At 34.0% G+C, this 27,757-nt stretch overlaps 1 protein-coding gene across 5 annotated transcripts in view; it reads right to left on the reverse strand.

Annotated features, from left to right (window-relative positions):
- Positions 1 to 27,757, reverse strand: part of LOC112053591 (agrin) — a 168,465-nt gene that overhangs the window by 80,177 nt on the left and 60,531 nt on the right. For 3 of the 5 annotated variants that reach the window (XR_008252101.1, XM_052889090.1, XM_052888958.1), the window contains exon 1: positions 3,697 to 3,860. The exons of 1 other annotated variant lie outside the window; for it this stretch is intronic. The gene's annotated coding sequence lies outside the window, so the exon portion shown is untranslated. Of the gene's footprint in view, positions 1 to 3,696; positions 3,861 to 27,757 lie in introns of those variants that run through there. One more of the 5 variants, XM_052889004.1, reaches the window with a different exon arrangement.

Raw genomic sequence — 27,757 nt, forward strand, 5'->3', positions numbered from 1 at the left:
TGCGGCTGGCGGCTCGGAACCGATGTGCTTGGAGGTCCATGCAAGAGCCTTATGTCCAGCAGTGGACGTCGATCGGCTGATAAGGTAAGGTATATGTTTTATGAAGCCGTAAACATGTATTGCGTAGGGAAGTAATTCATTACTAGAAAAATGTTGAATGTGCAAGTAGAAGTAATGAGAGGAGAGGAAGGCCAAAGAAGAGATGGCTGGAGTGTGTGAAAGAGGACATGTTTGTAAAGGGAGTGGATGACGAGTTGATGAGTAATAAAGGCGAATGAAAAAGATGTTTTTCCGACCCCGATTGGTATAAGGGAAAGGAGTTTCTGTGTAGAATTTCAATGTTATATGATGGTAAATGCGATAAAACAAATACTTTCATTCATATTACTTTTCATTCTATTTTTGTATAGAGTCGACACATAGACAGGATATTAAATTCTAAAGTATACGATCAAAATTCGCCGGAAAGAAGTCTCATATTCAGCTAATAAACAACATTGAGAACACGTGTGCAAAATTTTCGCGAAACAAAAATAACCTTCTTCTTACCTTCCTCGTGTTATTGTATAAAATATTTCATTCTTAAATATTTTATAAATATAAACATGTGAAAAGTGTGCATCCATTTTTAAGATGTGCCCATATTATCATGGATATTTCATAGGGATAAGGTTTTCAGAAAGCGCAATTTACGAAATATGCCTAACTACCAAGTACCTATGTGCCAAGTACCAAGTACCTATGTATACCCAGCCCATATCTACAGCCCAGTTTAGAGCTGGAACTCTATTTTCAATATAAATGAGATTTTTATCTTAGATGCACTTGGTATATTATTAATGTTTAAATCTGATATACTTGATAATGACCGGGATCATAGCGAGCTATTTGAGTGCCAGTTGGTACAGTTAAAAACGTAATGAATTTCAGTCGAATTTTGATCACCGTAAGAGCAACCTGATATTTTTTAATCAAAATGAAAGTGCGCTAAATTAAAAGTTATTTTATTATCTTATTTATTAAAAGTTATTATCTGCCGTTGATTGTCGAATCACGATAAGTTTTCACTTATCGATTAGTTATGTACTAATATTTTATACTAGCAGACGCCCTGCGGTTTCACCCACTTAGTTCCCATTTCCGTATAAAATTAATGGCCTATGACACTTACAAATAACGTGGCTTCTTATTGGTAAAAAATCAAAATTGGTTCAGTAGATCTAAATATTGTCCCCAACAACCTCAAAAACTCACTAATTTTATATCTTTATAATATTAGTATGGATACGACCCAAAAAAAAAACCTTTACCGTTAATTAATTTCCATTACACTTTTCAATTTTCTGAAACTGATGGATCATACGTTATTATGTTACAAAACAAACCTTCGCGTAAGATAATATTCGTAGTATGTTTTAACTTCTAACAACATATCAAAACATGAACTAAAATACATGTAATTAAGCTCTGTTTTGAAACAAAACTTTGAAAGGTAATTGACGTAAATCTTAGTAATCATAAAGTGGCGTGCTCAAGGTTTTTAACAAGGGTACGCACTTTAGTACAGATTAAACAAAATTAAAAATCCATTCCCACGACACACGATAGCGGATTTTTTTTTTTTTAATTTTCCTTGGTATAATATTAGATAATCTCGTCCCCATTAGACACTGAAGATGTCTAATATTAAAATAGTATATTTTAGTTACTTGTCGTATACAAATATGGAGTAAATCCATTAGTATAGTAGAATCTAATCTATACTAATACTGTAAATCCGTAAGTAAGTCTGTCTGTCTGTTACCTTTTCATGGCTAAACGGCTGAACCGATCAAAATTAATTTTGATAAAATAGTAAATGGGACTTAGGAGCAAAACATAGGATACTTTTGGACCCTAAAATAAAAATGGAAGGGGCTTAAATAGGGGTTGAATATTTGTTTAGGAAGTCCTTCTTTTTTTAAGTTACAGTTTTAAAAATTTGTACAAAAATCATAAAAAAATACGAAATATAATGTGATTCAAGAATTTTTAAAATTCATTCCTTAAAGCAGTAAAATAGGGGTTGAAAGTTTACATTGATTTCCACGCAGACGAAGCCGCGAGCGTCCGCTAGTAAACTAATAAAGCAATACGTAACCTTTTTAGTTCTACGGCTAAGCGGGTTTAAATTTTGAAAAGTCTGGGTTTATTTTCATGCTGTTGCAAACACCAACCCACACTCCCTTATCACAAATGTTTCGCTTACTAATAGGGAGAGAAAGGGGAATGTTGGTAATGTTTAACGATATAGGAAATAAACTTTAAAATAAAAAAAAACTGTTCAAGTAGATGAAATATGAAATCTTAGTGCAATTTTACGTACTTTTATGTCTTTCTATTTGAGGTAGAGTAGCAATAAAATTTCTTCGCGTTTTACTGCTGAGTATAATATAGTGCTTACATTCAAAATGGTGAGAATTCAAACCTCCAACAATAATATAATTTTTGTACCAGTATCTCCTGAGATTAACGCGTTCAAGCAATTAAAAAAAAAAAACTCTTCTGCTTTATAATATTAGTATAGATACAAAAAAAATTATATTATACAATTAAATAATACAATAAACAATTTTACATTTTTTGTTCAATTATTACGCTTGAATTATAAATTCAAAATCAAAAACAAAATGAAAATTCATTTATTTCAATGAGGCTTAGTTTAAAAGCACTTTTGAAACGTCAAGATAAAATTTTGTATGCTCATTATCAAGGAAAAAGACAACCTATTTTTAACCTTCTATGTGGTTTTTAAGTATTGTTCCTATTACTATAACACTTTGACATACTGTCTACCTGAAACCCTGTCAGTGTTAAAGTGAGAAAACCTGCATACCTACCAGAGAATTTTCTTAATTCTCTGCGTGTGTGAAATCTGCAAATCCACATTGGGCCAGCGTGGTGGACAACCCCTCTCATTCTGAGAGGAGACTCGAACTCAGTAGTGAGCCGAATATGGGTTGATAATGATAATGATACTGTCTACTTGTATTGAATCATTATTAAACTCGCTTTACTTCATATAATTTCTTCGCAAAACTTTGTTAGCGTTATTTTGGTAAGCTTACAGTACGATTTTATAAGACCTTGCTAACTCATGTGTGTATCTAACTGTACCTACAGTTTTAAGAGTATCTATGTTGGTCTAACTAAAGTTCTCATTCACGGTTTAAACTTTTTAATAATAAAATTTAGTTGAATAGAATGATAGTGTACTTTTCTTATATATTTTTTTCATTAATTATATATTGTTTTTATTATGAATACTCCACTCTTATTAAAACAAAAAAACTATTAAATTGAGATGTTATTAAATGCAAGGTGGAAAAAAATGTTTTCAATCAAAATTATGTTCTATCCTTGTGTTAATTTAATTATTTATTTACATATCTATAATATCTTATATGATCAATTAAAATAAAATACGTCAAGAAGTGTGACACGGAAATGAAAATAATTAAATATTTGTTTACTCCACTGAAACCATTCAAATATCGTCCAATCAAACGGAGATAGCATTATATTACACATGTTGTGTGTCATCGCGACAGTATTATAATGTAAATATAACAAACTAGGTCATGCTAATCATCGGAAGTGACTATGGGACCGCATAGGGCGATCAACGAATGCACCCATACAAACGAAACTACCAACTTCACATACAACAGGCAACACATCCGTGAACACTGAACACATGTCGCCCCTCATTTTGTTCACACTAGAGTCCTCATGTTACGGTAGGGGGTCGGTTCCGAAATGTTAATGACATGTGGTTCGCGGTCTCGTAGGCCCGAGGGCGGCGTAGCACCGACGTAGCCTCGCCGTAGCGCGTAGCGGACTGGCAAAGCGGCGGTACGACGGACCCCGCCCGCCCCTCTCTCCTCCCCTGTCACCGCCACTTGCCCAATTCTAGACGAGTTTTCATTAATGTTGTTATCGGTGTAAAGTTCAGCCAAGTTAAACTAAGAACCTACAGCTTTAATTAACTGCCCGTGAAATAACAAACAATCGTGATGCGATAACTTCAAACGAACAAATATCCGTTCGAACTTTTCGAACGGAATTGATGAACGGATTGAATTAATAATATTTATCTTCAGTTTTGGTTATAAGCTTATCGTTAACTGCTGATTTTATATTATGCAATATGGAATTTATATATGTATAAAAACTATAGCACGAGACTCATATTTTTACTGGCTTTTTATTCAAAGATTGAAAGAAAGTGATTTATTGCAATTTTACCTGTTACTTAATTTATCCCAAGATGGTTGATTATTCAGTTAGCTTAGCTGCGTTATAGCTTATTCTATACTATTAATCCGCGCTTTGGCGGTAGCCCACCACTAAGCTACACTGATATTTAATTTATAAATAATATTAACCACGGCTTTAATACCAAACTTTGAATGATTTTCCTTACCATTATTCTATAACTAAGCTAGTGCTAGTTGAAATGTGAAAGTGATTTTTGTTTTTAAATAATATTAATGATTTACATGCACTCTAAACACGTCAGGCTGTTTTTATTGTGCTACGAGTAAGTAAAGTATTTAACAAGTTAATTAAAAAAATATGTGGCTTGAGACTCCTGTTAGGAATAAAGTTCATATACCACATTGAATTTTCTTTCGAGAAAATATAAAAAAATTGATTGATAAATATTTCAATTATTTCAATTTTCAATATTTCGTCTTCGCCAAAACTGTCTAACGAAAAAGGAGTCTGTATTACGAGTAGAAAAAGTACATTTTTTCTTTATTTTTACTAGAACTTACAACCACAATAGAGCAAAAATATTATTACTGAAAAGATGAAAATGACGTCGCAGACGAATTACTTTATGACGCTAGCCATTACCCCTCTATCAAAAGTATACGACCACGAAACTGTTTTTATGAAATCGATGTTTCGTTTGTTGTAATCGTTTTCATCGTGTAACATTAGTTGTCATTGTTGTAATCATTTTCATCGTGTAACGAGTGTAACGTGTAAAGAAAGAGCTTCCTAAAAATAACATCAACTTCTAGTTTACTAAAAGATGAAGTGACGTTTCATTTGTAAGTATTTCTACCTTAATTACATATTTCAAATTTGTAAAACAATATCTAAAACTAATCGATTCTTCTGTCATAACAGCAAAACATTAATCAAGTAATCAAATATTCTGTGTACGAAGAAAATTAAAATCAAAGTATAATAATATTTTCCTGGTTTTAGCACAGCTTAATGGCAAGGTCTTCCTATTTACTCCAATATACTACGTCATCAAGGTCGCTGTGCGTAGGATATAGGAGACAGAAACTTGTACGTATATTGTGTCAACCATTAGGAGCGCCTCTATTGATAGAGTATTAACCAAAGTAATATTTGTGGAGCCTATTACGAGCATACTACGCCTCGCAGTATTGTCTACATAGCTATACAGTTTCAATAGATAACAGCATAACAATAGGTATCAGTAAGACAATGTGTTTAATCTATCGTTACTAACAGTGTATTGTTTAGACTGTGATTTTTTCTTTTACTTACACACATAAATAATAATTGTATTCTGATGGAATAATAAATAAACACTACACTTTATTGATTCACTAAGTATATTATTACATAACTATGGTAATTATTATGGTAAATTGCGGTTCATCAACAAATCTCCTAATTAAATGCGATTCCAAGTCAAGTTTCGAGCCTTAATAACTCAACAGTAAAGCATTCGGACTCAACACGGAGAAAGTGGTGATTCAATCCCCTCCTCGCAGGACTATTGTCGTACCCATTTCTAATACTGTCATTCTGGACTAGTTGGAGGGGATAAGGAGTATTCATATTAAAAAAAAAAGATATGGAAAAAATTAAAAAAATATCTATATCAGCCTGAGTCACATTTCATTAAACCATAAATTCTCATTGTATTTATAAATTAATAACTTGGATTTTATTGTATTGTCAAAAAATACAGGATAAGCAAATGACAAATAAAGCAACAGATGATTCCGCAATAGACACTCAGTGTTTGTCGCTACCAGGTGGACCGATGGCATCAAGCTAATCGTAACTGCTGAACACAGGGCTTAAGACTGTGTTGTTGGAAAATTGTCACAAGAGGTCCTTTGTCCAGCTGTGGATATCCATTGGCTACAATAGGATACGTAAGTTTATTTTTTTTTTATTCTCTACGAGTTAGCCCTTGACTACAATCTCACTTGATGGTAAGAAACCTTTCGGTTTCTAGACGACATCGTATCGGAACGCTGAATCGCTTGTCGGTACTTCTTTGTCGGTAGGGTGATAACTAGCCACGACCGAAGCCTCCCACAAGCAAGACCTGGACCAATTGAGAAAACCTGAATCGGCCTAGCTGGGGACCTACGTCTTGTAAATTCACCGCACGCATCACTGCGTCACGGAGGCCATGAAGGTTGTTATACACAGTATTATAATGTCTATTATCTATAGATTACATTAAAAAACGGTTAAATGTGACTTAAGAGAGAGAGAGACTATAAAGATACGTGATAGCCCAGTGGATATGACATCTGCCTCCGATTCCGGAGGGTGTGGTGTTAGAGAGTGTAATGGATAATTCAATTATATGGGGCCCCCGGATTGCAAGGGCCCCTTACGTAAGAAAGCTAAATTTAGTTAAATGTAATCCTCAGTCTCCTTTGGTTTGAAGAACCTATGAATTCCCGTATATTCATAGGTTTTTTGATGAGAGCCGTGATAGCCCAGTAGATATGACCTCTGCCTTCGATTCCGGAGGGTGTGGGTTCGAATCCGGTATGGGGCATGCACTTTCAACTTTTCAGTTGTGCATTTTAAGAAATTAAATATCACGTGTCTCAAACGGTGAAGGAAAACATCGTGAGGAAACCTGCGTACCAGAGAATTTTCTTAATTCTCTGCGTGTGTGAAGTCTGCCAATCCGCATTAGGCCTGCGTGGTGGACTATTGCCTAACCCCTCCATTCTGAGAGGAAACTCGATCTCAGCAGTGAGCCGAATATGGGTTAATAATGATGAAATGTGACTTGGGTCTTAATATCCGTGAAGATAGTAGGATGATCGTCATATAATGAAAGGGCAGAACTTTGACTTTTCATATCGCGAAATAGGGCGACCGATATCGATTGAGACGCAGCAGCAATAGTAAGAATTATTGATATCGCGTGGGTAGCTCATACAAAAAGTTTATAAAAGGAAGTGGAGCGAACAAACTGGCGGGGAACAAACTTTCCTGCCGGGACGCGACGCGAACGGGAACGTTACTTATCTGCCGCCGCCGAGCTGACAGCTGCAGATGAAAAATTGAAATTGTGTGAGATAAAACTACCTAACTGCACTGCGCGAACAATGTGACGACAACAAGAACGCAATCATTTTGTGTTGGCTATTTCTCAAATGCAACATTTTGATTTTGACAAATACATTTTTAGGGGTTAACAATGCATGCACTTTCTTGAATGAAATTGTGAAAGTTGACAATCGGTCTGACGATCAAGTTATCTCACGTGTCTGCGGCGTTAACGGCTTGACAGCCCATAAAACTGATCATTGGTCGCGATGTGCATGACATCATGCCGATCGCTACCAACACACGATCGGTTATTCAGAATTCAATGGTTTTTACGCACTAGTGTTCTTTAAGAATACATGAACCTCTGGGTACATATTTCTGTACGATGTTTTTAAATTCATTGATTCATTGCGGATTGAGTAAAATAATGTGACAATGTTTTTTTACGCGCTAGTGTATTATGCCAGCGTGGTGGACTATAAGGGTAACCCCTCTAATTCTGAGAGGCAACCTGTGCTCAATAGTGAGCCGAATATTGGTTGTTAATGATAATAATCAAGGTATTAACAACAAAATTATATAATAGGTAAAACCTATACCGCTTAAACTTAGCTCTTCTGTTAGCCGTTAATATTGATCTCTGAAACAAGGGATAAAAAGCTAACGTAATGTAAATTCACTGACGTGTTTATCCGCCTCGTATATCAAATTTGCCACGGTCGATAGGAGTTGAATAGTGACAAAAGCACTTGGCCCTAACGCGCAATAATAACGAACTCCTCAAAAACTGTCAAACTGCGACCCTTTTTACCCGACGATGGAACGGTAGTTTTTCGGTTCTATTTATTTATTTACTTCTAAGGCCCATCTAATCTTTCTCGAATCAATAAAATTTTGGTAGAATCAATTTATTTAAGCTGTGGTTTACTAATATTTATAGGTACACTATTTATTTGCGCACAATATTAAATTAACTAGCGGACGCCCGTGACTTTATCCGCGTGGAATTTACTTTTTTACAAATCCCTAGAGATCTATGGATAGATGGATTTTTTTGGGTTAAAAAGTAGCCTATGTGTTAATCGAGATTATAATCTATCTCTACTTCAAATTTCAGGCGATTCGGTTCAGTAGCCGAGGCGTGAAAGAGTAACAAACACTCATACCATCAAAATCATAAAAGTTTTCGTAAATATCGTGAATCCAAGGATTTTTTCGGGATAAAAAGTGTTAATCCAGGGTAAAATCTATTTCCATTCCAAATTTCAGCCAAATCAGTTAAATAGTTGCAGCGTTAAAGAGTAACACACATTCAAACATCCATACAAACTTTTGCGTTTATAATATTTGTATGATACCTAATAAAGTAAAACCTAAAATACAAGTCAGTGTTGCTAGATAAAGCAGTATTATTTAATTAAGACTAAGTATTAAAACATTACAAAATACAATTTAAAAGGCGATATTATATCTTTCACGAAAAATATAATCTTTATTAGAATGAAAAGGTAGACCTTTCTGTTTTTCTAGTCTGTAGGTGTGCTTACTACAGCAATATACTAAAACATCCAAAATACCTAAAGAATTAATTTATTTTGTATTCTTATTCCACTATGATTTACAAAGTTATTTTGTAATGTAAAATGTATATTATCGTTATCACAGAAAAATATTTTTTGTATTTGAAATTTAAAAAACTGTGTATTTACGTGGCATGGCGGAAGGATCGCTTGGATTCCCCGTCCCCCATTTAGGTAAATCAAACTTCGGTCAAGCGCACTCGGCCCTATCGCGCAATAATAACGAAATACTCAAAAACGTCAACCTTTTATTTGCCCGGTACGCGGAAAAGGGTCACGTGGCGTTTTCGCGTAAATCAAACTACTGGCGATGGAGGTCGAACAGTGACAAGCGCACTCGGCCCTATCGTGCAATAATAACGAAGTGCTCCAACACGTCAATCTTCGAACCTTTTCTATTTACGCAAGTTTCAAAGGGCCTCGCGAAAGTTCCGCGTAAATCAAACTAATAAATTCTCCTATCTTGAATGAACATTTCTCTTTCGCGTGGACGTCTACAGGCTGAATGGATAACGTCGACCCTCCCTCAGAGGATCACCTCCATCGAGTCATTTGCTTTTGTTCTCGTGCAATTAATATCTGGCAGAAGCGGCGTTTGGGAACCACTGGCTCTATCGGAATATCTAGCGATGCTTTCAAGCCTTATATTTTGAAATATCGATTATAACTATAATTCACAATATTACATGTGTAGAGCCAAATTTATAATTACCTCTAGGTAATCTAGGATATAAGTATACCGTTCAAGTTTTAGTCAAAAAAATCTTAACACAATAATGAAGGTACATACTTAAAATTTTCTAATTCAGCTTTATTTGTACTTTGCAATATATTTAATTTTATTTGTAAATTTTAACTTACTTGACTAAGACTTTTTTTAAGTCTTGACTAAAACTTTTAAGACTTTTTTAACTTTAATTGACTACGTATAATATAATTATGTACTCCCTAATGTCTGTAATTATTTCAGTAGGTATAACTGATGTAGGTCAGTGTACTAACCACTTAACTCTCAATTAACAACTAAATTATTAATTCCAATCAAACATAGTGTTTTACTTTTCACTTGATAAATAACAAAAATGACAAGAACCATCAAAATACATCATAGCGTGAATATTCCGTGAAGAATTAGAATAGTTAATTGTTAGATGGCGTGTTCACTACACTTAAATCGGTGATTGCTACGCTCGTAATGGGTTAAATATAATGTAACATTGGTAATGCATTTGTGATATTTGATAACAATATTCGTAGAATCCTCTTAACTGAAATTGGAAATCATTTATTAATTACTAATTTTGATAAAATCTTATCTAGGGTTAGATATAATATATTTTTTTATTAGTTTATAATAAACTAGCTGACGCCGCGCGGTTCCACCTGCGTGGTTTCCGTTCCCGTAGAAATACGGTGATAATATATAGCCTTCCTTCCTTCTAAAACTCTAAAATTAAAGTAATTTTTCAAATCAGACCAGTAGTTCCTAAGATTACCGCGTTTAATCAAACAAACAACTCTTGAGCTTTATAATATTAGATAAAATAAATTATTCTACTTCTTGTATGAAAATAATAATAATCGTACCAATTGCCTTCAAAAATCTTTGTCTCTGTGTGGAAAACTTTTAATTGATGTAAAAACAAAAAAATGCTTACGAATTAACCAAACATAGCCGAACATTGTTTAACATTTTATGTCAATGAGAAATAAAACACGGAAAATCAAAAGAAAATTTTCCGAATCCCTCGAGTAACAGCTTAATTTATCAATAGGAAAGTTTCACAAAACGTCGAATAAACTTTCATAACACGACGTCACACAATTTTGTGCGGGCATTTTTCTCTTTTGCAATTTCAAACTTTACCTAAAGATCTGCCAAGTTCACAATGTTATTTGCAAGGAACGAAGCTTAAAAGAAGGTTAACAACTTTTGTTAAAATGGTCGTAGTACTACGTTATACGTACAATATCGGTTCATGTAGATACTACATATATTAAAAGACTCCATCAACATTACATGAATAAAAACAAAAGAAAATTTTGGGCGAGCATTTTTCTCTTTTGCAATTTCAAATTTTACCTAAAGATCTGCCAAGTTCACAATGTTATTTGCAAGGAACGAAGCTTAAAAGAAGGTTAACAACTTTTGTTAAAATGGTCGTAGTACTACGTTATACGTACAATATCGGTTCATGTAGATACTACATATATTAAAAGACACCATCAACATTACATGAATAAAAACACAATAAAATTTTGGGCGAGCATTTTTCTCTTTTGCAATTTCAAATTTTACCTAAAGATCTGCCAAGTTCACAATGTTATTTGCAAGTAACGAAGCTTAAAAGAAGGTTAACAACTTTTGTTAAAGTGGTCGTAGTACTACGTTATACGTACAATATCGGTTTATGTAGATACTATATTAAAAGAGAGCATCAACATTATATAAATAAAAAAAAACAAGACTCCTTGAATGTTCATCAGCCCTAGCTAAATAACAACTATTTGATTCGATTTATGAAATAGTGTACAATGAAGAGTATGTTTTATGATTGTCAATGGTTCGAAAGCTTTTGATGGCTAAACTTTACTCAATTTGTAAAAGCTGAAAGTTTGTCTACCTACAGTCCTACGGTAGGTTGACAAATATTCATCCATCATCATCATACTTATATTTGGCTCATTGTTGAGCACGAGTCTCAGAATGAAAGGGGTAAGGCCTTAGTCCACCACGCTGGCTCAATGCGGATTGGCAGACTTCACACACGTAGACAATTAAGAAAATTCTCAAGTATGCAGAATTCTTACCGATGTCTTTCCTTCATCGTTCGAGACACGTGATATTTAATTTCTTAATATGCACATAACTGAAAAGTTAGAGGTGCATGCCCCGGCCCGGATTTGAACCTACGCCCTCCAAATTGACTAAGCTAGCACGTCTCTTCAATCTTTATAGGTAAGTATTGCGTCATGTGATATACTAAATTGTGGTAATCGTATCCTCGGGAGATAGCTGATGTAGTTGACTAATAATTTTTCGTCCCTCCAAGTTCTAGCCTTTCTAGATATTAAATTACTGCAACTATTTATAATAGTGGGTCTCCCCTCCTTTCTAATATACCTTTTTTATACAAACAGAAACCAATCAGAATGACCATTTCAGTTGAGATACAGGGTGACCACTTCTAGATCTTAATCTATAATTGAATCGGTAGGGGACTCTCAAGGGACACCCCCTACTATGCGTTATATTGCAACGGTCACAACAATACCCTTCAGACGAAAACAAATCGATTCTGTTAGTTAGCTGAACTGAACAGCAGTAGTACTTCCATTGATCAATTAACACTCTCTACTACTCATAAGAAAGGGTAAATTAATATTAGTAAATTCTATCAGCATTTTGTTTTTTTTTTAACTCTTTAGAAGGAGGGTGAGTCCACACACCCCTTTCGGTTTCTACACGACATCGTACCAGAATGCTAAATCGCTTGGCGGAACGTCTTTGACGCTATTAAACGCAAGCTTTAAGTAAAGTCTTATTATAGTGGTATTGAGTATTTAAATGATAAAAAAGCTTGGTGTTAAACTGTATTATACGACTGTGTGCTTAGTTTTAAATAAGTTTGTAAAATGGTGATAAATAAAAAAAAAAAAACCTTGGCTGAGTTGGTTGTGGGCTCTTCTCGGACCAAGGCGTGTTTGGAATCCTCGTAACTTTAATTTTAAGTTTTCGAATGATTATTATCACCATTATCTTAAGTTTAATATTATTACCTGACGTTTCGAAAGAGCTTGTAAACTAAGCCTATTTGAAATAAATGAATTTTGACTTTGACTTTTTGACTTTGACTTTGCCGGTAGGGTGGTAACTAGCCACGGCCGAAGGCTCCCACCAGCCAACAATTATAAGTTAAAAATTGTATGGATTTGTAGTATGTGTTACGCAAACAGGCTAAATAATTATGACGTTATTGGGATTGCGATGTGGAATCGTGATATACTGGGCGTTTAGTTAATTATATTGAAGGATTAATGGTTCAATCAACGTGGATCACAATAAATATTAATCAAGTAACTGCCGTTATAACGAGGTTTACTCTCGCCTCAAACCCTATAGTTCGCCACCTTCTTCTTAATTTAACAACGTCTTAGACGCAATAAGTAATGATTTCCTTTTTCAATCGTGTTTGGAACCCTCGTAACTTTAATTTTAAGTTTTCGAATAATTATTATCACCATTATCTTTAAGTTTAATATCATTACTTGACGTTTCGAAATAGCTTGTAAACTAAGCCTATTTGAAATAATGAATTTTGATTTGATTATATTTGATTTTAAAAAAAATCTTAATAGCGAAACTGTATACAGTAACCAGACAGGGATGATTATAATAAGTTAAATAAATTATAAGACCAGTGATAGTCCAGTGGATATGGCCTATGTTTTTTATTTGGAGGGCGTAGGTTTGAATCCGGTCCGGCGCAAGTTATTCCAACTTTTCAGTTACTTGCATTTTAAGAAATTAAATATCACGTATCTCGAACTGTGAAGGAAAAACATCGTAAGGAAACCTGCATACATGAGAATTTTCTTAATTCTCTATGTGTGATAAATTTGCTAATCCGCATTGAGCCAGCGTGGTGGACTATTAGCCTTACCCCTTTCATACTGAGAAGAGACTCGTTCTCAATAGTGAGCCGACTATGGGTTGTCAGTGATGATGATGAAATAAATTATATTTTTAACTTTCAATTTAACATGACGTCATCTTGCATTATATTGTATTTCACAATTTTGCGTTTATTTGCCACTGAAGTGAGAAATATAAAAATTGCGATTACTTTTTGTAAGGTCCCTTGTCCTTATTGTGGTAGCAGTAAATCACTGCTTCATCACTACACTATTATGGCCAACGGACGTCTGATCTCCACCAATGACAATAACCTGTCAATATATATATAACAGTATAGTCTATGTAAGACAAAATATTAATTTGTACAAACGAAAAGGAGATTTAAACCCACGTCTTACTAGACACGGGCATAAGTTAGTTATTTCTGCATATCGTCTCCAAAGAGTAAAAAAATCTTTTGTAGGTTTGGGTGTACTCTTCTATAACAAGATCCCCAAGACTGTGATGGACCTGCCAATGCATAGCTTTAAGCAATGTGTTAAAAAACATTTACTTAGTCGAGGTTACTACAACATTGATGAGTTCCTTAAAGACAAAAGCGCTTGGAGGCCATTGGATCAGCTTCCACCTTCACACAGGAAATAAAACTATAAGAAATTGTAATTGTTATCAATTGTAAATTATAATACTGTATGACTTTTTCAAAAGAGCAACTGTTGAGTTTCTTGCCGGTATCTTCTCAGCAGAACCTGCCTTCCGAACCGGTGGTAGAATCTTTACAAATAGTCAACTGACGTGTCAAAAGTGCTTGTAAACTGAGCCTACTTGAAATAAATGATTTTTGATTTGATTTGATTTGATTTGATTTAACCAACTGCCTCTTTGCCCCTCCGCATCGAGTATATATGAAACAGTGAATATAGGTATCTATTTAGTAGACACAAACTTTTTATAAACGTGACGAACAAATGATTGTCCAAATACAAGGGGGCAACAATTTAATAAGTTTTAACATAGTGAGCCAAGTGATTGACAGTGATCGAGTAAGTACCACATAAGCTTAGCTCAAGCACTTTATGCTCTGTAATAGATACAATAAAGTATGTCGTTGCTAAAATTATATGAGCGAACTACAACGTAACAAACAAAAATATAACCAAAATATTTTAATATAAACAGAAAAATAAGCGACAAATTCCAGAACACCAGGATAACTGTTTAATTTATCACCGGGAAAGTTTTACATAACAGCAAATAAAGTTTAATAACGCGACGTTTGACAAATTTTCCAACGCGGATTTCTTTCCATTTTCCCCGTCGCATTAGGCCAGCGCCTACACATGCGAACTTGTATATTGTAGTTTACGGTAAACTCCGAACTTGGAACGAGCGATTCAACTCATAAATTCCTTAGTAATAACAGCTTAGGAGTTCCCCTAGACACTTGTAGGAGTATCGCAGTAAAGGTCGCCATTGACGGTCAATTATTCTCACGTTTCTGAAAAACGACAGTACCCACGCGGCATACTATACAAGTCATGTACGCAGTGACCAACACACGGTGAATTATAGTCGTGGGTGCTACAGAAATGTGAGAATAATTGACCGTTTGTGGCTAGCATTAGAAACAATATCATCATCATTGGATAGAAACAGGCGTTACTTTGCGGAAGTTCATCATGAATATAGAATGATTTATATATTTTGCTATCCTCTGCGAACGATGACAAACCCATGCGACAACGTCATGCGGATGGGCAGACTGAACACATGCAGAGAATTGAAAAAAAACTCTGGTATTCAGGTTTCCACACAATGTTTTTCCGTTTGAGATACGTGATCATTAATTAAAATGCACACAACTGAAAAGTTGGAGGTGCTTGTCCCGTACCGTATTCGAACCACACCCTCCGGAATCGGAGACAGAGGACACTGGGCTATCACGGCTGGCTACGGACATTAGGAACAATATATCCAGGTCGAAATACCTACAGCAATTGTAGGATATGCTTGAACTATATATGCATTGGATTCCATTTTGGTAACTTCATAGGCGGACGTCAATCGTAATGAACACAGGCAACGTTATTCTGCAGGCTATTTCATTATCTTTGACGTAAACGAAATTGAGATTCTATGTAACAAATGTCTTTCGGAGCCTACTGTTGGATATCATACATATAGATGACATTTCTCAATTGATTTAATGTTTATTTAATATGTTGATAATAAATACCAAAATAGTGAATCGGCCAGCTGGCTATTTGCAAATTTAAGTATAAACTTGTCCCACTGTTATTAAAACAGGGGACATCTCATCACTTTTTTCAAATAAAATTTCCTTTATTTCGTTCAAAACTTGATATAAATAAAAACAACTGTAAACTTAACAAATTGTTTTTAGGAAATTGCTTATATGACTGCATAGACAGATATTATATTATTATAATAGATTAAAACTCTTTCTTATGTCACATTTCGAACAAAAACTAATCAAAATTGGTTCATTGTTTTAAAAGGTACGGAGCCATAGACTGCATACATTATAAAAATAGCTCCCCTCTATTTACGTTAGAGTTAAAAAATAATCGAAAGCTGATTACTGTGAAAAACACCTTCCTTTTAAAAGCTTTTACCTCGCTTTTAATCATTTATCTGAAGACTGAAAACATTTCCGCAAAAGCTTTAATCACCATATAAATAGTCATTAGCGTTTTAAAATTTAGACTGAAAGATTTTGTTGAATAAAAGTGAGTAGCGAATCTTATATTTTTAAAACGTATTTATTGATGAATATTTGTTACTCAATCTCACCAGAACCACTGAACGGATCTGACAAAGGCACTGAGATAGATATATAGTATAGTTTGGGATATCACATAAATTATTTCCTTTTAGACCAGCCACTTAAGCTTAAATTAGGTAAGAATCTCAGAACCCGAGATATCCAGCTGTCAGTCTTTAAATACTTATTTATTGACACCCTAAAAGTTGTCTCAAAGCCATCATATGTAGGCTTTGAGACAACTTTTGAGTGTACGCAACTATTAAATTTCAAAGTTAAAAGTCACAAAAATCGGTTTTACTTACTGTAATGACTTGACTATTTAGATTTCTGTTCTGATTTTCCTTTTAATTTACTTGAGACTTACTTTTTGAGGCGATAAATAAATAATTTACATCAATTTATGCAATGATCGCAGTGATTGCAAGACATATTTTCTTAGCAAAAAAATACGAGTTTAAGTAAATAATAAATATTCTATTAATAGGCATGATGACAGTTTTTTAAATTGCATATAAATTAAGGGTATGCTAAAAGTAAAGCAATTTTGTAAAAGTAGCATGGTATCTGCGATCATTACTTTCGGAGCTACAGGAATTTAAAGGGTTAGATTTGCGGCGCTGCCGCGGATCCCTGAAAAACGCCCCATACAAAATAGCATGAACTAATGACGTCGTAGGCAATGTAATGATCGTTAGATTTGTATGTGCGTTCAAACAAAATTACTAATATCTTTGTTATTTGTGCGTTTATGTTTATAGTTCACATATTAAAAAATGTCACATTTATTGTAAGAAAGCTAAAACTGTATGAATTTTCATCTAATTACGATAAAAGATTTTTGATAGATTTTGAAATTTTATAATCTCATTTATTTTGCATATATACAGGCAATTTTTTATTTTTATGTATAAATTAGTTAACATTGACCTTATTTACCCGAATGTATCATAAAAATCAATATATTCAAACCTAGTCATCATCCCCATTGTAATTGAAGACAATTATACAACATAGAGTACCTATATACTATAGATCTTTTAATCTAGTAGTTATATAAAAATGTCGTTAAGTTTGTTTCTTAAGCTTTAAAGCCACAAAAAGTATATCAGAATTTTTAAGAAGTTACTATACGAAAATTTAACGCGGAAGAAAACAAATAATAATAAAAGTAAATATTAACTCTTTGTCTAGATCATAAAGTGGTGCAGCAGACATTTTTATATTATAAAACTATGCACCTAACTCTATGAATATGAATATTGCCTGATACTTTTTCTATTCCTAAACTTTGCAAAGTCCGCCTCATGCCAAAAGTTTTCTTTTCTGACGCTAAACAAAATAAACTTTATTACGAGTTTCATAGTTTTATGTTGTGATACAAGATATAAATAAAATCTAACTGAGTATAATGTATGCATTTCTGAGTGAGTGCATACGTTTAATATTTATTTACACAATCTAAAGCAAATCTGGTAGAAGAATTTAGAAAAATCAATATAGTAACTCGCACTATATTATAAGATCAGCTGTCGCCGCGCGGTTTCACCCGCGTGGTTCCCGTTCCTGTAAGAATACGGAAATAAAATATAGCCCATAGCCTTCCTCTATAAATGGGCTATTTAACACTGAAAGAATTTTTCAACTCGAACCAGTAGTTCCTGAGATTAGCGCATTCAATCAAACAAACAAACTCTTCAGCTTTATAATATTAGTATAGATTGTTTCAAAATGTACCAAAAATATCAAAAGTGACTAAACTAATATTCACTGTAAATGCATAAACGTAAAACCACTAAAATATTTGTTTTGAGAGAAAACTCATTTACTTAACAACACTCAACATTCAGTAGCAATATTTCAAACAAACTAATTCGTCCTTCTATCTATCTACCTTTCACACTTTTTTCATTTCGTCCATCAACTCATATTTGCCGTTGTATCAATCATTCTCTGCAACGTTAAAACGCCACACAGAATAGCTATGTTTGGTGCTCACACAAAAATAGCGCTTTTTTCACATCGCGATCAATTTGTGCAATTTATTACGTGCGCATGGGAAAAAATGTGTCTAGCGCGGATTTTAAATGCACAGCCATAGAAGCTAAATATTTTTACGGTGACAATTTAAAGTGGAATATTTGCGTTGCGCCACTGTGACTGACGAACTACCGCCGGCCGAAGCATAATTAGTTTAATGTTATGGCTTTTAAAGTAAGACCAACCACACACGATGATAGGATTTAAAATTTTTCAGAAGTCCTAAAATTACATTTTTAACTATTAATATTAAATATTTATTTTAATGGAACGAGCTATGTTAGGAGTATCTCTGCGTGATCGAATCAGAAATGAGGAGAAGAACTAAAGTCACCGACATAGCTCAACGAGTTGCGAAGCTGAAGTGGCAATGGGCGGGGCACATAGTTCGAAGAGCCGATGGACGTTGGGGTCCCAAAGTACTGGAATGACGACCCCGCACTAGTAAGCGCAGTGTTGGCCGACCCCCACCAGGTGGACTGACGACATCAAGCGAGTCGCTGGGATTCGCTGGATGCGAGTGGCTCAGTATCGTGATGTTTGGAAGTCCCTACAAAAGGCCTATGCCCTGCAGTGGACGTCCATCGGCTGATATGATGAAGTAGTCAGCTACAGAATCAGCTAGACGTAAGTAACGTATGGCCACTTTTTAAGCCTATAAGGCTTGAATGGTGGCCATATTGGGTGGCGTATAAAGTCTAGCGCGCCTAAATCGCAACACTTTTAGATCAAGAGATTGTCCGGCATTTAAACTAGATAAAGAAATATTACAACAAAGTACATGCGTGAAATACCAAGGATTTTACTTAGACCGCACATATAAGGATCATATTAAAAACAACGCGACTCGACAGCCTTAACAAACGTTTTAGAACCTTGATCTGGCTAGGTAATCTATATAGGTCTGTATTGATCCTCAACAATAAATTACAGGTGTATTGTGCATTTTCAAACCCATCTGCGACTATGGGGCACTGCATCCAAAAAGCCCAAAACAGAATATTGAGAACAATTTCTAATGCGCAACATTGAAATACACAATTATTTGCAAATGCCAACAGTTCAGGACGAGATAAAGACAAAACGCAACATCGGGAACGTTTGCTGAAACATCCAAACCCACTGGCTTGTGGCCTGACTGCTGATAGAGTTAGAGATAATACGGACAGATGTGCTCGACTCGATGCAGATTTAAGGACAGTTGGTTCCCAGGTCTGCCAACTTTTTTTTTCATTTTTTTTTTATTCTTTACAAGTTAGCCCTTGACTACAATCTCATGTGATGGTAAGTGATGATGCAGTCTAAGATGGAAGCGGGACTTGTTAGGAGGAGGATGAAATCCACAATCCCTTCAGTTTCTACACGACATCGTACCGGAACGCTAAATCGCTTGGCGGTACGTCTTTGCCGGTAGGGTGGTAACTAGCCACGGCCGAAGCCTCCCACCAGCCAGACCTGGACTAATTAAGAAAATCTCAATCTGTCCAGCCGGGGATCGAACTCAGGACCTCCGATTTGTAAATGCACAGCGCATACCACTGCGCCACGGAGGCCGTCAAACGCCATTGGCCTGCCACTTATAGTCTGTCGACTGATTGCAAATCAAACCAAGAAAAAAAAAGATTTATTAATAAAATAGTCAAAGAGAATATTTGAAGGAAAAACACTGACAAATTTTTCCTAAGCCATTTTTTCTAAGTATCCGAGGTCAAAGGTCTTAAGTTAGATCTAATCATAACAAAAAGTATCTTACTTATGTTATTATGTCGGCCTGAGCCAGCTTAGAGGAAAATGTTTAGGTTGAGGAAAAGCAAGAAGGCTTATTATCTAAGTAATGACCTCCAGTCTGTGCCTCGGTTAAATGCTTTGTGTTAATTTTGTAAAAAGTGGTAGAAAGTTTGCGCAAACATTGGAGCAAACTTGTACTTAATGAAACCTATAAAAAATAATTAGTATATAAAGAATTTTTATCAGCTATAAAGTTCGGTCTACTTATTGCAAAAAATATAATTTAACTGGAAGTAAATGCATTGTAACGACGAAATGAGAAAAGTCAAAATATTATTATTATTAATTATTTTTGTTTGAACATTTTATGAAATTGTATGACACTAATACTTCTTCTTTTTCTTGACTTCTTCATGATTTCTTGTACAGATCATGTCGTTATTTTCCATACTGAGTATCAAAATAATTAAAGTTAGTTACAGATTAATAATATTCAAGTCAAAATGAGTAAACTTAGTTAAATGTTCAGTAGTTACTAGTTATTAAGTAAAATACTTATTAAAATGATAAGTCATTATGTCAACCACTCAAGCTCACATGCGTGCAGCGACCAACAAATAAACGGTTTTATCGGACGTCAAGCCGTTAGCGCTGCAGGCATATGAACTTACCGGATGGTGAGTGGCGAGGATTGTCATACTCGTAGTCATTGATTTAATTTGACATGCGACTCCAAGTGCTATTATTGTATTCTACTTAAATTTTATAGTCTCACTATGTTTCTACTATCTTTTTTTAATTCTACCATCTTTTTACCCGACTGCAAGAAGGGTTATGTTTTTCGCGCGTATCTTGTTTGTATGTATGTATGTATGTAATATTATTTATTACCTCATATCTTACAAACCACTGAACGGATTTACGTAATTAGGATATCGTTAGATTTGTCTCAATAACCCAAGTGTTCTTAGATAGGTGAAAGTGAAAAAAAAAATAACAAGACGACTGTGAGACGCTATAGACTCGAGGTGAAATTTTTTTTATTTTTTTTTTATTTTTTTTTATTGCAATATGGGTATCAAATTCATTCGTACTTTGTAATAAACGTAATAAATAAATCCGAAATTAACCATCTATCGTAGTGAGCTTGTTTTTTTTCTTTTAAGTTTTTTAATACTTTATGCAGTCGGTTTTTTTTATTTGTTTAATTAATTTATTGTTCCCATAGGTAATTTTATAACATTGAATGTTACAGTACTAAGTCATGGATCGAGAACACTAGTTTTTTAGCCAAGGTTTCCGATTTCTAATGTAAGGCTTAGCAAATTGAAATAGCGTTATGATTTATAAGGACTTTACGAACTGGTATTACGGTCAGCTCCCAGCTAGGACGTGACGTGAAATTAAAACGCTCACTCCAAATTATAATAGTTGCTGCTACAGCCACATATTTCACTTTGTGGCACTAAAAATTAGCGAATATTGCGTACCCATATAAACAATCCCCAAATATGTTGTGAATTTATTTTTCACTGTATGCTTTACAAATATAACAATTAAAATAGCGAGAGAAAAAAAATAATAATTAAATATGCAAAGTCTGATTTTTTTTTGTCGATAATAAACTATTTAGCTGAAAGCTGATACTTGCCTGTTTACTTTTATAATTTTGTACTTATATAAATTATAATATTTTATACAAAATAAACCTTTAAAATATCATAGGTATTCAATTTATTAATAAATAAGATTAGGTATATCTACAAATGTTATTACTACTTAATTCCTCACTAAAATCTTATGCAAAAGGTGGTGCTACCCACCAGTTGGGATACGCCTTACCCACCTTTTGCATAAGTTTTTAGTAAATTATAAAGTAGTAAAAACATTTGTAGATATACCTAATTTCATATATTAATAAATTAAATACCAGCCACCCCGTAGTTTCACACGCGTAGTTCCCGTTCCTGTGAAAATAGCCTTATGCCTAGTAATAAGTATGGTAATAAAGATTATTTATTATTATTAAATTTGAAGGATAAAATATAGCCTATGATATTCCCAAATAACGTGGTTTTCTAGTGATAAAAGAATTTTCAAAATCAGTTCAGTAGATCAAGAGATCACCCTCTAAAATACCACAAACGTTCCCTCTTTATAATATTAGTAAGATCCAGAGATTATACCCTACAATCCCACAAACTTTACCTCCATATATTATTAGTATAGATGAGAAAAAAAAGAATTTTTCAAAATTGGTATACAAATGAGGGAATTATCGCTGGACATAAATAAAAAAAAACATACATACAGCCGAACGTAGAAACTATTCCTTTTTGGAAGTCCGTTTTTCGCTTTTTTTGCGTTTTTTGCGTTTGGATAAAATGCCCAGCCATAGCCACGGTTGGAAAAAAAAATTTCAAAATTGGTATACAAATGAAATTATCGCTGGACATACATTAAAAAAAAACATACATACAGCCGAACGTAAAACCTATTATTTTTTATAAGTCGGTTAAAAATAACGTGCAGAGTAAGTACGAGTATAATATATCGGTGGTACATAGCAACTTGGTAGGCATGTGAGATTTCCAGCACTTGAGTGCACTAGCTGTTAATTAAAACGGCGCAAAGCCTACCGGCGAACTTCGATTGGCCTGTCAAAAATCCCAAGAATTATTCCGGCAGTAAAATAACTTCAGCGATTTTAGACTTTATCGTGCAAGTTCAGGCGTATTAGCGAATTTATACATTCGAATGCAATATCGGCGCGGACCGTGCCGTTAGTTCATCGGGCTGCTTTTATTAAAAAACAGTTTTTATTTATTGACGGTTTAATCTCTCTAGGGTTTTTGTGAACGTTTCTCTCACTGGCGGTGGTGGGAATTAAAAACAAAACCGTCCACTTCTTACTGCTAGGCGAAAATCACTCATAGTCTAGTTAATATAAATATTTAGAAATGCAAATGTTTCGAGAATGCTGAATTTTGGCAGTGCCCTAGAAAAGATTTACTTTAAATTCTCGATCAAGATTTCCTATGTGCGTTTTGCGCTAACTTGAAAAAAGGGTTTTTTTTACAATAAATCGGTTCTCCGTTGAGGTACGAAAATTTTGATTCTATATTTTAATTCTCTCTCTCTCTCTCTCTATAATTAAGGTCATTCACATTCTTTACCTAGCGTTCATCGTCAATGAGACATCAATATATCTTCTGATAGATTATAATTTACCGAAAAAATACCCGTTAAATTGTAATCAGTATTTTCAGTTCACAATATGACGGCAGATTATATTATCACGAGTGAGATTATAAACTAACGTATTTTACAATCTAACGTTGACTGAATCAAGTTTTGCGTTGCATCCTTACATTTAAAATCCTTGGTAAAACTGATGATTTCGTTCCTTTAATGTTAACGCCATGCGACATACTGAACATGCAATAAATAATGAGACCACGTAGCAAGGTGTGAAGAACTCTCGCATTTTATATCGTTTAAATTACTTACTAGTCGAAGGTAGCTTAGTATAATAGTAAAGTATGAATAGTAGCGTACTTTTTAGATTATAAGAACAATTTAAAAATTTGTTGTTGATCACGAGTAGTTTTAGAATAGTTATATTATGCCTTCTTATTAATTAGTAAACATGCTTATATTATACACATAAAGAGATATAAATTATTATTAAAGGCGTAGTATAATATTTAAGGTTATAAATTAGCATGCCTGTCGGCTAAAATATTGTACCCCAAGGAAACTGTTCCAGGAACGCGTTTAGAATGTAATGTTAATTTCAGTTATTTATAGTTATAGCAAGATATAATAAAATGTTTTATTCTGAAATCAATTGAGTTAAGTGTAGATATAGAGCTACATAATAGTTTTTTTTTATTTTACACGTGTCCAACCAGATAAATATCGATCAATTTGTTTTTTTTTTGTAAGAAACCACAACTTTAGACCTATAGGCTCTATGAATAAAAAATAATCTGAGAAAAACTCGAGACTTTGACGGCCTCCGTGGCGCAGTGGTATGTGCGGTGGATTTACAAGACGAAGGTCCTAGGATCGATCCCCGGCTGGGCCGACAGAGATTTTCTTAATTGGTCCAGGTCTGGCTGGTGGGAGGCTTCGGTCGTGGCTAGTTACCACCCTACCGACAAAGACGTACTGTCAAGCGATTTAGCGTTCCGGTACGATGTCGTGTAGAAACCGAGAGGGGTGTGGGTTTCATCCTACTCCTAACAAGTTAGCCCGCTTTTATCTTAGATTGCATCATCAATTACCATCAGGTGAGATTGTAGTCAAAGGCTAACTTGTAGAAAATAAAAAAAAGAGAACACTCCAAAAATTCGCCTAATTTAATTTTAATATTTTCGTTTTGGTACAGTAAATGTTTTATGGAGTAAAACAGTAAAAACAACACTACTTAAATGTTTTCCTATATTTGACCGAACAAAATCTGTCGGGGCATCTTTTTATTATATGAGTAAAGTAAATAATAACACGAAAAATTAATCAAAACCAAGGGCCACTCAAGAAAAGCCATTGTAATCTTAGTAAATAATAATTATACTTAATAAAACGTCTTCAAGGGGTTACAGGGGTATTTAAATGTAAGTACCCCATCGTTCAGACAATGGAATACAATCTATGAATACCAAAATAAAGTCATTTGTTTTAACTGCCAGGTAATTTGTATTTTCTATACTAGGTAGAGATTTATAATGAGCCTTAATAACCCTCTTCACGAATTTCAAAGTGATTGATTACGGCGGTCTCCACAGGGTGTATGTGAGAATAAATGGCCATTCATTGCTTTTAACCCGACATTATCCTAGCAGCTTGCGGACATTGATTTGTTTACCAATTCACTCTTGATTTAGTCTACAAATCGAGTGAGAATTTACTCAGGCACCTAACCTCGTATAATCTGTATTGTGTTGGTATTTGTTACGAATTCCCTTATAAAATTGTATATTGTGCAAAAAATATATTTGAACCATTTACGAGAATCTAAGTAGTTAAAATGATCAGGATCTACGATATTTTTTGCATATTAGTTACATAGGTACTAGTAAGTTTTGAATGGATCTAAGTAATGTCTTTAAACCTAATTATTGGCTTGTAAGTTTAAATCTTTACATTAATATTTTTTTGGTGGGATTATGTATTTTTTTTTTAGAAAATTAAAACGTGTTTTTAACCGACTTCATTATAGTCCAGACTGATAGTGTTTTGGGCGAGCGACCAAGCGCTGATGCTAGAGGGCGATTCCTAGGGCTCAAAGATATATCGTTCAGCATTGCGTCAATACCTTTGCAGTTCAAGTCTCTTCTTTTGGTATCATAATATACGATAACAAGTGCCTCGGAAAAAAAACATTTTTGCTGGACGTAATTTTAACAGGTAAAGTTTGTGGTGTTTAATGTAGGGGAAATCACTGAAACCGATTTTGAAAATTGTTTTACCACTAGAAAGCTACGTTATTTGTGAGTGATATTTTAGTGTTGTTAGTTTTTTTATCCCGGTATTCTCATGAAAACGGGATCTACGGGACGTCTAGTCTAAAATATAAGTCTTAAATGTCCTGTGTAAATTCCGAAAATGCAAATTGAATTCATCAACTACAAATTATTCGCTTTATAAATTAAACCATAGCAGCTCAATACAAATTAACATTTATAAAACGGCTCAATCAACCAGCCGACACGCTCATTAATAAGCAACACTTAATTGGACGGTCCAATGTAAATTATTAAAATTATGGACAATATTATACCTACGTACAAAAGTAATGATGATCGCAAATAGCAGTACAACCACACACGTGGTAATTTTTAATAAATATTTTTTTGAAAGTTATTGAATCCGAATCGTTATAACAGCGCTTTAATTAAATAAAAATTGTAGATTCTTCGAAAAAAATGTATAAAAAAAAACTTCAGATTATGTATAACAACGCTACAATTATAATTCTGTCAACTCAATAGAAACGTTTTTTTTAATATTTTTTATTTTATTGAGTTATTTTCTACCATGTTTTAAAATTTCGATTCATAGCGGCTTACAAATATAAAATTACGGAATTCAAATACAACAAGTTGCCTGTTTAATTTTTGACCAAATTAAAAAATAACTTGGAAAAAATGGACAAATTGGAAAAATGGAAAAATTCAATTTCGAAGTTTTTGTATTATTAACCATTGTTTGATTTAGGTCATCCAGACTTGTTTCACATGAGGAAGGAAAACTGTATGGTACATCAAAAACTTATCAAAGTTGCTATACGTAATACGACAAAAAAAGTAAAAGTATTTTTTTTCTTCTGTTTAAATATTGCAATAATAAAATAAGGTATACTTATAGTATAACTAAGAAACTATAATCACCAGAAGCGATATGCACGAAACGAATAACACTTAGATAATAATTGCTTTTGGCGTCTTGCTCCGCGATCCAGTTAGAATACTAGACTATGATTATTATTAGTTGCGCAATCGACTCCATTTCCCTGAATAGACAGGTGCCATTGCTTTGAAATAGAATAACATTAAGTTTATTTAAATTTACAAATATACAGGGTGCTCGGGAGTATTTCTTGATATATGTATAACTTCAAAGTGTTTGACGAGTTCACTTGTAGGAGCCGAACTGCATATCTATTTTTTTTAACTAATCAATAAAAGCTTTATATGTTTTCATACAAAGTGATTCAAATAATTTCGACTTTCCATGTATTTATGTATGCTTGCATTTTTTAAATACGTAAAACTTGGCAACGTCAGAATTATAAGGATGCGTTTATGGGACACGTTTTAAGATTTATTTACAAAAGAAATATTATTTACGCCGAAAATATTAATTTTAGAACATTTTTACCCCAGAGTATATAAAGTAAGTACTTCAGAGCACCCTGCATAGGATATTGATATCAACGGTAGTTGAGAAACAGTTATTTGGTGAACGGGTTTTTATGCCACACACCTACACATATGTCACTGTGTTTCTGCTTTACTTACGTACCTTTTGTTTAAACGTTTGTGCTTTAAACTTAAAAAGAATATGACAACAACTACCTATTTCTTTGAATTTAAGCACAGAACATAGATAAAGCGCTAAAGCATACAATGTGACCATTCAAACATATTATGGCTCATCATCATCATCATCATCAATCAATTTTTAATGGACATTACTAATCCTAATGGAAATTTGGAGTTAAAATCCAACAGGCTGCTGCAATATGTTGTAACGATTACTATCATATGTAAAATAGATTATACTAGCGGACGTCCGCGACTTCATCCGGGTGGAATTCAGTTTTTCACAAATCCCACGGGAACCATGGATTTTTCCGGGATGAGTAGCCTAGGTGTTAATCCATAGTGACTATTTCCATTCCAAATTTCAGCCAATTCGCTTCAGTAGCCGCATCGTAAAGGAGGAATAAACATACACACACACATTCTTTCGCCTTTATAATATTAGTGTGATTATCAGACCGGAGACGGTAGCTGTTCTCTCACAGAGGTGGGTAACATTACCGACTTGCTAACTCCAAACTGTTACGGAGTCTGTTGATGGATATTCTACATTGAAAAAGAAAGTTGTACAAGCTTTGTTTCGTTAATAACTGTT

This window comes from Bicyclus anynana, chromosome 1 (assembly GCF_947172395.1).
Source record: "Bicyclus anynana chromosome 1, ilBicAnyn1.1, whole genome shotgun sequence".
NCBI lineage: Eukaryota > Metazoa > Arthropoda > Insecta > Lepidoptera > Nymphalidae > Bicyclus > Bicyclus anynana.